The sequence below is a fragment of the Vombatus ursinus genome, unplaced genomic scaffold (assembly GCF_900497805.2).
Source record: "Vombatus ursinus unplaced genomic scaffold, bare-nosed wombat genome assembly UNPS02014793.1, whole genome shotgun sequence".
Taxonomy (NCBI): domain Eukaryota; kingdom Metazoa; phylum Chordata; class Mammalia; order Diprotodontia; family Vombatidae; genus Vombatus; species Vombatus ursinus.
The window spans coordinates 23,819,219-23,832,184 of NW_020954571.1; the positions used below are offsets into that span (position 1 = coordinate 23,819,219).

The following is a 12,966-nucleotide window of genomic DNA, read 5'->3' on the forward strand; positions in this document are numbered from 1 at the left end:
TGTGTGTGTGTGTGTGTGTGTGTGTGTGTGTGTGTGTGTGTGTGTGTATACAGATACACATATTAAATGGATTTAAATACAGCTACTGTAGCATTTCTGGTAATGTTTTTAAAAGAAATCATGCAAATCAAAGTCAAACTTAATTGTGAAAAAACATAACATTATTTTCACTATTTTTAAATACCAGGAACTTTATTTAGCATTGGCAACTATTTATATATAAACAATTCTCATAATTCACTGTTCTTTATCTTAAACATTTGAAGTCACAATTTGAAACTGCTTGTGGCAACTAATACATTAGTGACATTTAGCCAAATTAAAATCTTCAGTTATTGATTTTACTATTTTGTCATTGTTGCTGATCAGTCATTCAGTCATGTCTGACTCTTCATGACTGAAGGCTATAGCACGCCTATGCTGTCTGTGGGATTTTCCTGGCAAAGATACAGGAGTGGTTTGCCATTTCCTGCTCCAGTAGATTAAGGCAAACAGAGGTTAAATGATTTGCCCAAGCTCACACAGGTATTAAGCGTCTGAGCTCATATTTTAACTCAGGTCTTCCTGACTCTAGGCCCAATGTTCTAACCACTGAACCACCTAGCTGCCTCATTGTGTCATTAGGAAACTATTAAAAATTAGTTGTATAACTATATTCTTTGCTTGGAATTTCTCACATAGATTTGTGTCTTAGTAGGCTGAGGGAGAAAAAACTATTTGAAAAATCTACAATCTATAGAAAATGGGATTGAAGATGCAGGTAACTAAGAAAATATATTGCAGAGATAATGATAAACACTGCTTTTTTATTTCCACTTAGGATAATATAAATGGGAATAAGTTCATATTGGAGCAGATGTTGCTAAATGTATATGTATATGTATATATGTATAAAGCATTATAAAGAAAGGCTAACATCTCTTCTAAACGTTTTTAAGTAAAATTTAGGTTTGAAAGACCTGCGCTTTGCTGAACATATGAAATGGAGAGAAAATGATGGCTCCAAGAATTCAGAAATCCAGTAACTTTGGCAAAACACTACTTACAACTTTGGAACTATAATATGATAGAGTAATATATTAATTACATGTCACAAATAATATAATGATTAATTTCATGCCTTCCTTGCATGAAATATGGAAACAAGCAGAATACCAAGCAACACTGAGAGCTTTGTAAACAAAGAGTTTCAGGAGTTGAAGTGATAGTTTCCACTAATACTTCAGAATTATTCAAAGCAATGCTAATGAAAACTGCATTAAAGTTAGGTTTAAATGGAAAAGAAAATTATTTACTGAATGTCTACCACATTCTTGGCATTGTACATAACACAGTGGAAGACACACAGTCCAAGTTGTCATGTGCATATAGCAATTGCCTTTGTTTAAAGTTAACTAGATGTAGCCACATTTAATACCAAGACAACTGATAATGATAATATGCCCTTTTCTAAGTTTCAAATCAGCTGGAGATCTATTTCAGTAGGAGTTTCCTCACCAATGAAATCGTAAACTAATCAAATCCCAAAGGACTTTTTTACCTGATTTCTCTGGCCATTATAGGTGATTTTTTCCTTAAGACATCCCAAAACTAATCATGATTGATTTTATCTGAATTTGTAAATATAGCCTACCCATCTCATTACTGAAATATAGTAAATTCTTATTTTTCTAGCATTGGCAATTGGAAAGCTCTGATTGAGTATTATAATATGTATACTGAGAATGAGGAACAGAGACTGAACTTGTGACTTCACTGGTATAGGGAACTCTAGAATGGGGAAATTCCATCAGCAAGGCAGATCTGCACCTTCCCTGTAATATATAGTTTTAAAAGTTTCCTGGAGCAATAAGAGATTAAGTCCCTCTCCAGGGCCACATAGCCAGTGTGTATATATCTATCAGAGATGGAGCTCAAACCCAGGTGGTCTTGGCCAGCTATCTTACCCACTACATCACAACTGCCTCTCAGATTGAGAGTTATCAAAAATCATACTCAAATTACCAGTTTCTAAGGAGTTAATACTTAAAATATTAACTACACTGAAAAGAACTAATCTTTGAAAATTCTTAATATACCTCTGGATAAAGCATATTCCTTTATCCTTACTGCCTCTTTCAGGCTCTCCTGCCGTATTTACTTCTCAACTTTCCCTCCCTCCAAGGCTCACTCCATCCAGCTATCTGTCAATAAGTACAGATCTTTGTTGCTATCCTCTACTGATCTACAGGTCCCTTTCACTCCTTTCTTGACCAGGTCACATTCTTCCTCAGTACCCCAACTCCTAACTTTAAACTTGTGGTGACTTTGATTTACATGTTGGTGTTTCCTCAGCACCCTGACTTTCTAATTCAACCACCTTGCTAACTCTTATGACCATATCTTCCTTCTACCTCAGCCACTTGTTGTTCAATCATGTCCAATTCTTCATAATCCCATGGACCATAGCATGCTTGGGCCTTCTGTCCTCCACTATCTTTTCAAGTCTGTCCAAGTTCATGTTTATTGTTTCCATGACACCATGTATCCATTTCATGCTCTGCCATCCTTTTGCTTTCAATCTTTCCCAATACCAGCGTCTTTTCCAATGAATCCTGTGTTTGGCCTCATTATGTGGCCAAGGTATTTAAGCTTCAGCTTCAGTATTTGACTTTCCAATAAACAGCCTGAATTAATTTCTTTAAATATTGATTGATTTGACTTCCTTGCTGTCCAAGGGACTCTCAAAAGTTTTCTCCAGCACTACAATTTGAAAGTGTTGATTCTGTGGCACTTAGCTTTCTTTATGGTCTAACTCTTTCAGCCATACACTGCCACTAGAAAAACATAGCTTTAATTATATGGACCTTTGTCAGAAAGGTAATGTCTCTGCTTTTTAGTATACTGTCCAGATTTGCCTTAGCTTTCCTTTTGAGGAGGAAACATCTTTTAACTTCATAGCTGCAGTTGCCACCTGCAGCACTCTTTGAGCCCAGAAATATAAAATCTAACACTACTTCCATTTATTCTCCCTCTATTTGCCAGGAAGTGATGGGACCAATTGCCAAGATCTTAGGTTTTTTGACATTAAACTTTAAGCCGGCTTTTACACTCTCCTCTTTCACCTTCATCAAGAGGCTTCTTAATTCTTCTTCACTTTCTGCCATCAGAGTGGCATCATCTGCATATCTGAGATTGTTGGTATTTCTCCCAGTATCCTTAATTCTGGCTTTTGCTTCATCCAGCCTGGAATTTCACATGATGTACTCTGCATATAAGTTAAATAAATAAGGTGACAATACACAGCCTTGTTGTACTACTTTCTCAATCTTAAACCCATCAGTTGTTCCATGTTGGGTTCTAACTGTTGTTTCTTGGCCCACATATAGATTCCTCAGAAGACAAATAAGATGATCTAGTACTCCCACCTCTTTGAAGACTTGCCCCATTTTGTTGTGATGCACACAGTCAAAGGCTTTTTAGTGTAGTCAATGAAGCAGAAGTAAATGTTTTTTAGGATCTCCTTTGCTTTCTCCATAATACAGCAAATGTTGGCAATTTGGTCTCTAGTTCCTTTGCTTCTTCAAAAACCAGCTTGCTCTTCTGATAATTCTTTATTCATATATTGCTGAAGCCTACCTTGCAGAATCTTAGGTATAACCTTGTTGGTATGTGAAATGAGTGCAACTATTTGGTAATTTGAACATTCTTTGGTATTGCTCTTCTTTAGGACTGGAATGTAAACTGATCTTTTCTAATCCAATGACCACTGCTGAGTTTTCCAAATTTGCTAGCATATTGACTGCAGCACTTTAACAGCATCATCTTTTAGAATTTTAAATAGCTCAGCTGGAATTCCATCACCTCCACTAGCCTTAACAATGCTTCCTAAGGCCCAGTCATAGGGATAATCTATTACCCATAACTATACTCCCTTCATGATCCTGAACTCTGAAATATCCCTCTCTGATCATAACTTCTTGTTCTTCTAGCTCTTCCTCTACCTTGTTCCTCCTAAATATGTTTATCCTCATCATGACCTCTAATCTCTCCACCTCCTCTACCTGTTTTCCCAATCTATTAGCCCTGCTCATTTCTTACTTTCCACCTTTCACTATCTTGATAAGAGTAATTATCTTCTACTCTTGAATTCCTCACTCCCTCCTTCTAGGACCATTCAGGTGCTGCCAATTCTCAAAAGTGGATTACCCCCACAGCCTTCTACTCTCCTACTCCAACAATGATGAGATCAATAGGAGGAAGCCAAGCAAGTACTAGCTTCACTCTCACCAAATCCATGATCTCAACTGAATAATCACTGCTACTTAGCAAAGCACAACCTACAGCTTTTGATACTGTTAACCACTCCCTTCCTCCTAAATATCTCTTTCTTCCTTGGCTTCCAAGATACTGTTCTCTCTTGGTTTTCCAACTACTTGTCTGGGGCAAGTGTGGGTTTCCCCTCATGGGTTCAATGATCATCAATATGGACATGACTTAGAAATCTATATATCTAGCCCTAATCTATCTCCTAAATTCCAGAAACCCACATGTACAGTTGGCAGTTGACAGTAACCACCTAGATATCCTGTCAGAATCTAAAGTGCAACACCTCCAAAATGGAATTATTTTCCCCCCTGCCCCCAAAGACCCTCTTCTCCTTCCAAATTATTTCCACTGAGAGCATCATCATTCTTCTAGTCACCCTGATTTACAAACTCCAAGTCACTCTTTGCTCTTCCTATGGCATCCAATCAATTAACAAGCTTTATAGAGGTTATATCATTGTCTCTTGCATCTGTCCCCTCTTCTCCATTCATACTAGTTCAGGTTCTCATCACCTCTTGTCTCTTATACTCCATGCTTCTAGAGTCTTCCTTTCTAATCAAGCCTTCACAAAGTAGCCAAAATAATCTTCCTAAGGCAAGGTCTAACTATGTCACTATTCTGTTAAAAAATCTTCAGTAGCTCCTTATTTCCTCTAAGATAAAAAAAAAAATTCGTCCACTTAGCAACTGACACCCTCTACAACCTAGTTCCAATCTATCTTTTCAAACATTTGCTATTACTCCCCTGTATGTATTTTAATGTGCCAGGAAAACTGGACTACTAGTTCTTCCCTGAACTTCCATACCTTCATATGGGTTATCCCTACCCAACCCCTCTCTGCCTCAAATGCTTCAAAAACAGAATTTTTACTTTCATTCAAAACTCAACTGAGGTGCCACCTTCTATACAAAGCCTTCCAAAAATCACCCCAGTTAAGTGTTTCCTAGCTTCTCAAATTACCTTATATTTATTCATCTGTGAACATGATATATTCATCCCAAAAGAATGTAAGCTCCCTGTGACAAGACATTTTTGCTTTTGTACTCCCAGCAGCAAGGATCTTAATAAATGTTTGCCAAGTTAAACTGAAGCCTCAATTATCATTGGGAAAGACCTGTAAAAACACTAGTTATTTGAGTTTGCTTGTAGATTCTAACTAAATAGGGATTTACTATATGTGGGAATGTAAGTTTAGAGGACACAAATATTTACTTTACCTCCTAATGACCTGGAGAATACAATACAGCCAAAAAATATTTTATATACTAAATACCAATGAAAACTTCAGCAAGTTCTAAACCATATCAGAGAGCAAAATTAACAGCATCAATTAGCTGAATCACTATTTGTACATGTTATTAAAGTGTCAATATCTACCTTATCTAGAAGATATAATGTCATTTTGATTCTCAGGTTACTAGCACATACAGTTCATAAGAATCTCATTGAAGAAACAAAGCCAGTTTTGAAACTCAAGAACTTTGTCCTTCTCCTGAGGTATACCAGTTCTTAAAAGCACTGATGGCTATCCATTCTTTATCAGATTTCAGAATCAATACATACTATACTAAATTACTGTTCCAGATTATAATTACCAAACAGAAAGGAAAGTCAATGAGATCTCTTTCAAACTCTTCTATATAATACAAAACAAATGACCATCGCTTTAAGAAAGAATCTCTTTCTCTACAAGGAGAAACTTCCATATTCTTAAGCAAGCTAAAATTTGACTCACCAAGAAAAATTTTTTTACATTTCATGACTGGGGAGGAATCCTCACGCTGTTTAAAATCTCACTCTAACTTATATACTGACACAAGCACATGTGAAAATATCAAAACAGAAATTTTATAAGCAATCCTAACATGTGAAACTCTATAGTTACAAAAAAAAAATTTTATTAGGGATTTTTTTTTTTTACAAAATAAAAGAAAAAAGAGCTTTCTATACATTGCAAGCACTCCCAACACAATTAAAATGGAATTTGGTTTACATGTAACTTTACAGGGAGGTCTAGGTAGCAAAAGGCAAAATGTACCTGTAATATGATCCTTTAAATCATCTTTATTTTACTATATCCTAAGCAGTTCCCTATGTCCTTAAACTTCTCTTCCATTTCTCTTCCTAAGAAGGGCATAAATTGTTGCCAACCTCATGATTCGATAAGAACAGCAATGTGACCTGCATGATCCATCTATACTCTACATGTAAACGTACAGACAAATATCCAGTCAAGTCCTTTCTATTCCCAGCTCTATACTCTTCCCTCCAAAAAATGTAAAGAATATTAGAAATGAGACATACTTCTAGACCACAGAGAAAGGTTAAGTACTAGACACTACCACTAAAAGGGCTTCCCTTATCTCCAATGCTATGACTGAAAGTAAATATTGGTTCCTCTCCAAAATACTTTGTATCCAAATAGGTCATGTTAATGGGACTTAGTTTTTTTTCCAAATTCATGGAATGTTACTCACAACCAATTTTTACTTCAAGTATAATGTCACACTTTTACTATCTCACAAAACGCAGAAATATAAGGAGAATATAAGATTCCATTGTATTTATTTATTTATTGACTGAAAAAAAAACATTTGATTCAGAAGAACAAAATACTACCTTGCAGGACCTTTTAAAAGGTGCCTCCCATCTCTATGCAAAAATCATTCCTTGGAATGTAATAGATTCTCTGGAAAATGACAGAAATAACCCAGTTCAATGACATTCTGAAAATAAACTTCAGGTGAGGTATAAAATATGGAAATGTATGCTCACCAGAAGTATTCATCACTGTGATGGAGGAGATCCAGTGTAAGAGTCCACATCAAAGTTTCCCTGAGGAAGGTGGGGTCCTCAGATAAAGATGGCACTGTGTTAATTACATCAAGTATCAAGACAGTGAAAGTCTTCAAAAAGAAATCTGAAATTACTCAAAAGAGTTTGGCCTAACCATCTACAGAAAAGACTAAATGGATAGAGACTGCCCATTGCCTTGACTTCAACATGCATCTACTAAATGGGCACCCTATAAAGCTTGTCCAATAGTATATACAATTAGGAAAGAAAGTACAGATGGCCAATGAGCTGTGCCCAGTGTAATGAGATTTGTGTTGAAGAAAAAAAATATTAATACTGTATGCTGGGTTTTAGACAAATTTACCAGAAATAATTTTTTCCTTATTTTACATTAATCTAATATCCAAGTCATTTCTGGCACAGAAAGGCAGAAAGACAGAGAAACAGAGAGAGAGAGAGACAGAGAGAGAGACACACTGGCCTAGTTCCCCACTGCCTTCTGACAGGACTCTCACCCAAGATGACTTCAGGCAACATTTATAGCAATCTTGAACAGGAAAATGATCATATGTAAAAATAGTTTTGTGTGAGCATTCCAAAACAGATGAACAATAAAATTACTATTCAGTTCCTTAGTTGATCACTCCTAGAGTAAACAAATAGATTTCCTCCCTTCAGTGCTTCCATTTCCTTTCTTCTCACTTTTTTAACTTCTGCAGTCCAGTTTCCAACCTTATCATCCAATTGAAACTGCTCTCTTCAGAGTTACCAAGTTAATGGCCAAATCTCATGGTCTTTTCTCAATTCTCATCCTTCTTGACCTCTCTGTAGCCTCTGACACTTTCCATCATCCTGTTCTTGACACTCTCTTCCCTACAGGTTTTTCTGACACTGCTCTCTCCTGGTTCTTCTTCTACCTGTCTGACTATTCTTCAGTCTCCTTTGCAGTATCTTCATCCAGATCATGCCTCTAACTGTAGTTGTCCCCCAAGGCTCTGGTTCTGGGCCCTCTTCATTGCTTGGTGATGAGATCATCAGCTCCCAGGAATTCAATTATATTGTCTCTTTGTCTCTCTCTTTCTCTCTCTCCACATAAAAACATGCACATTTATATACCTATATATATTTTATACATACACACACACACATATATGATTATTAGATCTATTTATTCATCCCTATCCTCTCTCTTGACTTCTATCTTCCCATCTGCTGGAATATTGAATAGATATATTCTACATGTCCAAATCTTTCCCCTAAAATTCTCCCCTCTTCCTAACTTCCCTATTACTGTTGAAGGTACCTCCATCCTCCCAGTCACCCAGATTCACAACTGAGGTGTCTTCCCCAACTCCTCACTCTCTTTCACCTCCCATATCCAATCTGGTGCCAAGTACTATTGATTCTAACTTTGCAACATCTCTCTTGTGTGTTGCCCCATTCTCTCCTCTGACAATACCACAATCCTGGTAGCAAACCTTTATCACTTCAAGCCTAGCCTATTTTCAACAGTCTGTTGATTAGTCTCTCTGACTCGAATCTCTCCCCACTCCAGTCCATTCTCCATCCATTCAGCTATCAAAGAGATCTTCCTAAACTCTAGTGGTTCCTTATGACGTTAAGTATCAAATACAAAATTTTCTGTTTGGTTTTTAAAGGCCCTCACAATTTGGCTCCCTCTTACCTTTCCAGTCTTCTTGTACTTTATTCTCCACCACCCCCACCACCCACCACACACACACACACACACACACACACACACACACACACTGTGATTCAGTGACACTAGTCTCCTTACTATTTCTCATACTAAACCCTCCAGCTCTGGGCATTTTCAATGACTGTCCCCCATGCCTGGAACTCATTCCCTTCTCCTCTCTGCCTCCTACCTTCCCTGGCTTCTTCCAGTCTCAGCTAAAATCCCACCTTCTACAAGAAACTTTTTTCAATCCTGCTGAACACTAGTGTTCACCCTCTGTTGATTATCTCCAATTTATCTTTAATATAACTTATTTGTACACAACTGTTTTCATATTAGACTGTGAGCTCCCTGAAAGCAGAAACTATTTTTCCCTTTCTTTGTTTCCCCAGTGCTTAGCACAGTGCCTGGCAAATAATAGGTGGTTATTAACTGCTTGTTTACTAGACTTAACCTTTTCTCAAAGGAGAAACATGGGTCAAAGCATCAGTCCTTGGATGGACAAAGAGTATACTGCCTTTAGATGGGTCAAACATTTCTGGTGGGTGGGAAGGCAATGATCTAACAAGAGATATTCTGTATTTAATCATTTGACTACCATACCAAGAAAGCAGAGAAATTTGGAAAGGGTTTAAACTAGAGAAATTTTATTCCTCAATATTTCTAGAGAATCCTAAAAAGCATTTAATTGTGCTTCCAAACTTGGAATACCACTGCGTCCCAAGAACTACAGATGAGCATTACATAGAGAGCAATGAAAAAGCCTATGATAGGCATGAAAGAGCAGGTTGTAATATATAACCAAGGAGGAACTCTGAAGAAGAATAGGAGCAAAGGATACCATCAATGAATTGTATTACATAAAGAGAAGATGGGCTGGTCATGTCTCAAGAACAAATGATCCACTAGTACTCTTATAATGTCAGGTAAAAGCCTATAGCAAGTTTGACTGTCCCCCTGCAGTGAACTTTTAAGAGAACATGGATGAGAGTCACAGAGGATGGATGGGCACAGAACTGATTTTGAGCTACCTCATTAAAGGGAACTTCTGAATCAATATTACAGATTCATTTGACTATAACGTCTAATGATTTCGGTGATTTTGCACATCAAAATCAGTTACAGTTGATAGCAATAAAAATGTGAAGAAAGAAATTCACTAATTATTGTTCTACTAATGCTTTATTACTGTGTAAGGAAAAAACAATGTTGCTTTACTTGTCATATATTAGAGGAAAAAAATATAATTTTGACATCCATGTTAAACTGATTTTCCTGAATCATTTCATTTAATCCTTTTAAAATGGCACAGATTGCGTGTCAATATCAAAAAACTCAAACAACTCAGAATACAGTATAAACCAGAAAAAAATAGTAATATCAATCAAGTGATGAATAGGATAATAACTTTATTCTCCTTTTTTCACTCTCATCTTTCTGCATCAAATATAAGTGCAGTCTTAACACACAAAATCATCGAAATCACTGAAATCATTATGATTTTTTAAAAGAAAACATGATGCACATGTTACCCAACTTTTTAAAATGTATTTAGCAATTACAGTGATTTTTTTCCTTTCTAAAAAAAATACTATTTGTTATATAAAATGGCCCTCTGGGAGGAGAAGTGGCATAAGAAACAGAAGATATCAATAAAACCTTACATTAAAAAAAGATGAAAGAAAGCATGAGCCTTGGCCTTGTCAAATCTTATAAGAACCACACCAAAAGGAATGTGTTATTTGCTGGAATTTTCCAGGATTTTGCAACAGAACATAAGTGTTTTGGATTTCAAAAGTTCTCGAAGACCATTTTCTCCTGATAATGTACTAGTGCAAATCCACCCACTATACACTGAAAAACAGCAGGCTAATCCTCAGAGCCATTACTTCTACCTAGGGTGTGAGGGGGTGCAGAAAAAGTAACACTTGAACAAATTCCCTCTTTCAGCCCCTGAAACACATTAAGGACATCTCATTTTTTTCCCTAGAAACCACATCCTAGAAAATTAACAATCTTATGTCACACACACAGACTTTTCAGTCAAAAAAGCAAGGCAATGTGTTATTTTTAGCTGAACTTGGGGGAAAGGGAACTAGGATAAGAACAATCAATTGTCTTAAAAATGCAAAAGCAACAGAGTTGTACACAGGTACAAAGAACATGTCATTGTATATCAAACATTCATGAGCAGCATTCTCTGGAATGCAAATTTACAATTCTTGTTTCCATCCTCCACATCACTGCCAAAGTACTATCTTAAAGGTCAGGTCTGGCCATGTCACTCTTCTAATCAAGAAGCTTTAGTGATTCCCCAGTACCTTTAGGATAAAATACAAACTCCTCTGTTTGCCATTTAAAGACATTTACAATCTGGCTCTGGCCTATTTTTCCAAGCTAATAACATCATTCCCTTTTATCCATTCTACATTCTAGCAAAACAGGCCTAGACTCGATCTCCTGCCTCTGTGCCTTTTATACATGCTATCCCCCATACCTGAAATACTCTGTCTCCTCTGCCTCTCAGAACCTGCTAGCTCCTTTAGTTCATTTCTCCCCAGGTGGTAATCTGGACTCCAACACACTTCCAAGCAAGGTACCTTCCTTTGTACCGCCCTCTCTTTCTCAGCTTCCTTTTGTGTATTGTCTTTACCTATTTTTTTTAAGTCTATTCCTAGAGGGAAGGGGCTGTCTTTCTTTTTGCTTGTATCTCTATTCTCAGTGCTTAGCACACTGCCTGACACATTACTGACTGACTCCTTTCAGTGTCACCTCCTTCAAGAAGCATTTCCCTTATCCTCCTCCCTCATTTTACATTTATCCTAGATTTACTTCTCTGTACATATACTGAATATACCTAGTAGAAGGCCCTTCTTAGAGATGAGGCTGTTTCACTTTTTGAGACAGTGTTTGTATCCCCAGTGCCTAGAACATATAGTAGGTGTATAATGAATTGTACTGACTGACTTGGATTCATGTCTATTAACCAGACCATTTATTATTAAAGGAAAAGAGAGATACCTTCTGTCCACAGAGAATTTTTCAACTAAAGAACTCCAAGTGATTGTGTAACAGCATCCTCACCTTGAGGATGGGGAAACTGAAACAGAAAGGAGAATAAATGAGCAAGAGACAGCAGTAGGATGGGTAATCCTTTACTTCCCTGGGCCTTAGCTACCTCATTTGTAAAGTGATCATGACCAAGAGAGTTCTTAACCTTTTTTGTCATAGACTCCCTTTGGCAGTCTAGTGAACCCTACAGACCCCTTATCAGAATAAGGCTTTATTGTCTGCTTTCATAATTGAAGGAAATATTACATTTCAGTTAGAAGTTAGTGAAACCAAAGGTGTGTCATTTCTCCCCCATTCAAGTTCACGGACACCCTGAAATTTATTTCTGGATCTCTTGACAGTTCGTGAACCCCAAGTTTTGGAATCCCTGGTCAGACCACCTGAAGTCTCTTCCAGCTCTAAATCCCATGAACCTCTAATCCTCATCGCTCTTCCTACCACCCTTCTTGCCCATTATCTCACAGGACGGAGGGAGTTAAGCATTAGTTTGAGCCCATCTATAAGTCTCTGGGTCCCAAAGGTGGACTCTGGCTCCCTGGCAGACTACCAACCAGCCCGGTGCCTCAGTTTACCACCCCTTCCCCTAAGAGGGAGGAGTTTATGATTTATGACATTCCTCCTCGGGGGCCCCCCCACCGCCCCTGCCCCCTGGTGGAAGGGGTTGCCCCAGGGCACCGGCCGAGCAGCGGCCGTTAGTCGAAGTTTGGGATCCCTCCCCCGGGGAGGTCGGGGCCGGCAGGCCTCGCTGGGGGCGACGTGAGTCTGCAGGGCCGACGAGTGACGTCTGCGGGGCCGGCGAGGCCCAGATAACGGGCCGGGACGGGGAGCACCGAGGCAGGCGGCGGTGTCGGGGGCGGCGGAGGAGTGAGGGGAAGGCGCCCGAGGAGTCTTGCCTGCCCAAACCCCGGCCCAGAGGCGCTAGCGACGCCCGTCATTCGCTCACCTGAAGGCAACAGGTCCGACCAGGCAGGAGCCTGGTTCCCAATCCTGCGGCCCCCGGCTCCTGAGGCCAAAAGTCGTCGCCGCCGCCACCGACTATTTACCTCGGGGAGACGCGCGACCCCGCGCAACCGAACCTGATACCTGGGCCC

At 38.5% G+C, this 12,966-nt stretch overlaps 1 protein-coding gene across 5 annotated transcripts in view; it reads right to left on the bottom strand.

Annotated features, from left to right (window-relative positions):
* Positions 1 to 12,935, bottom strand: part of CYLD (CYLD lysine 63 deubiquitinase) — a 65,757-nt gene extending 52,822 nt beyond the window's left edge. For 2 of the 5 annotated variants that reach the window (XM_027869418.1, XM_027869414.1), the window contains exons 1-2: positions 12,819 to 12,935; positions 11,825 to 11,903 (exon numbers count right to left, since the gene is read on the bottom strand). The gene's annotated coding sequence lies outside the window, so the exon portion shown is untranslated. Of the gene's footprint in view, positions 1 to 7,083; positions 7,178 to 11,824; positions 11,904 to 12,818 lie in introns of all 5 variants that reach the window. The other 3 variants (XM_027869415.1, XM_027869416.1, XM_027869417.1) reach the window with 3 other exon arrangements.
* Positions 12,936 to 12,966: the final 31 nt, after the last annotated feature.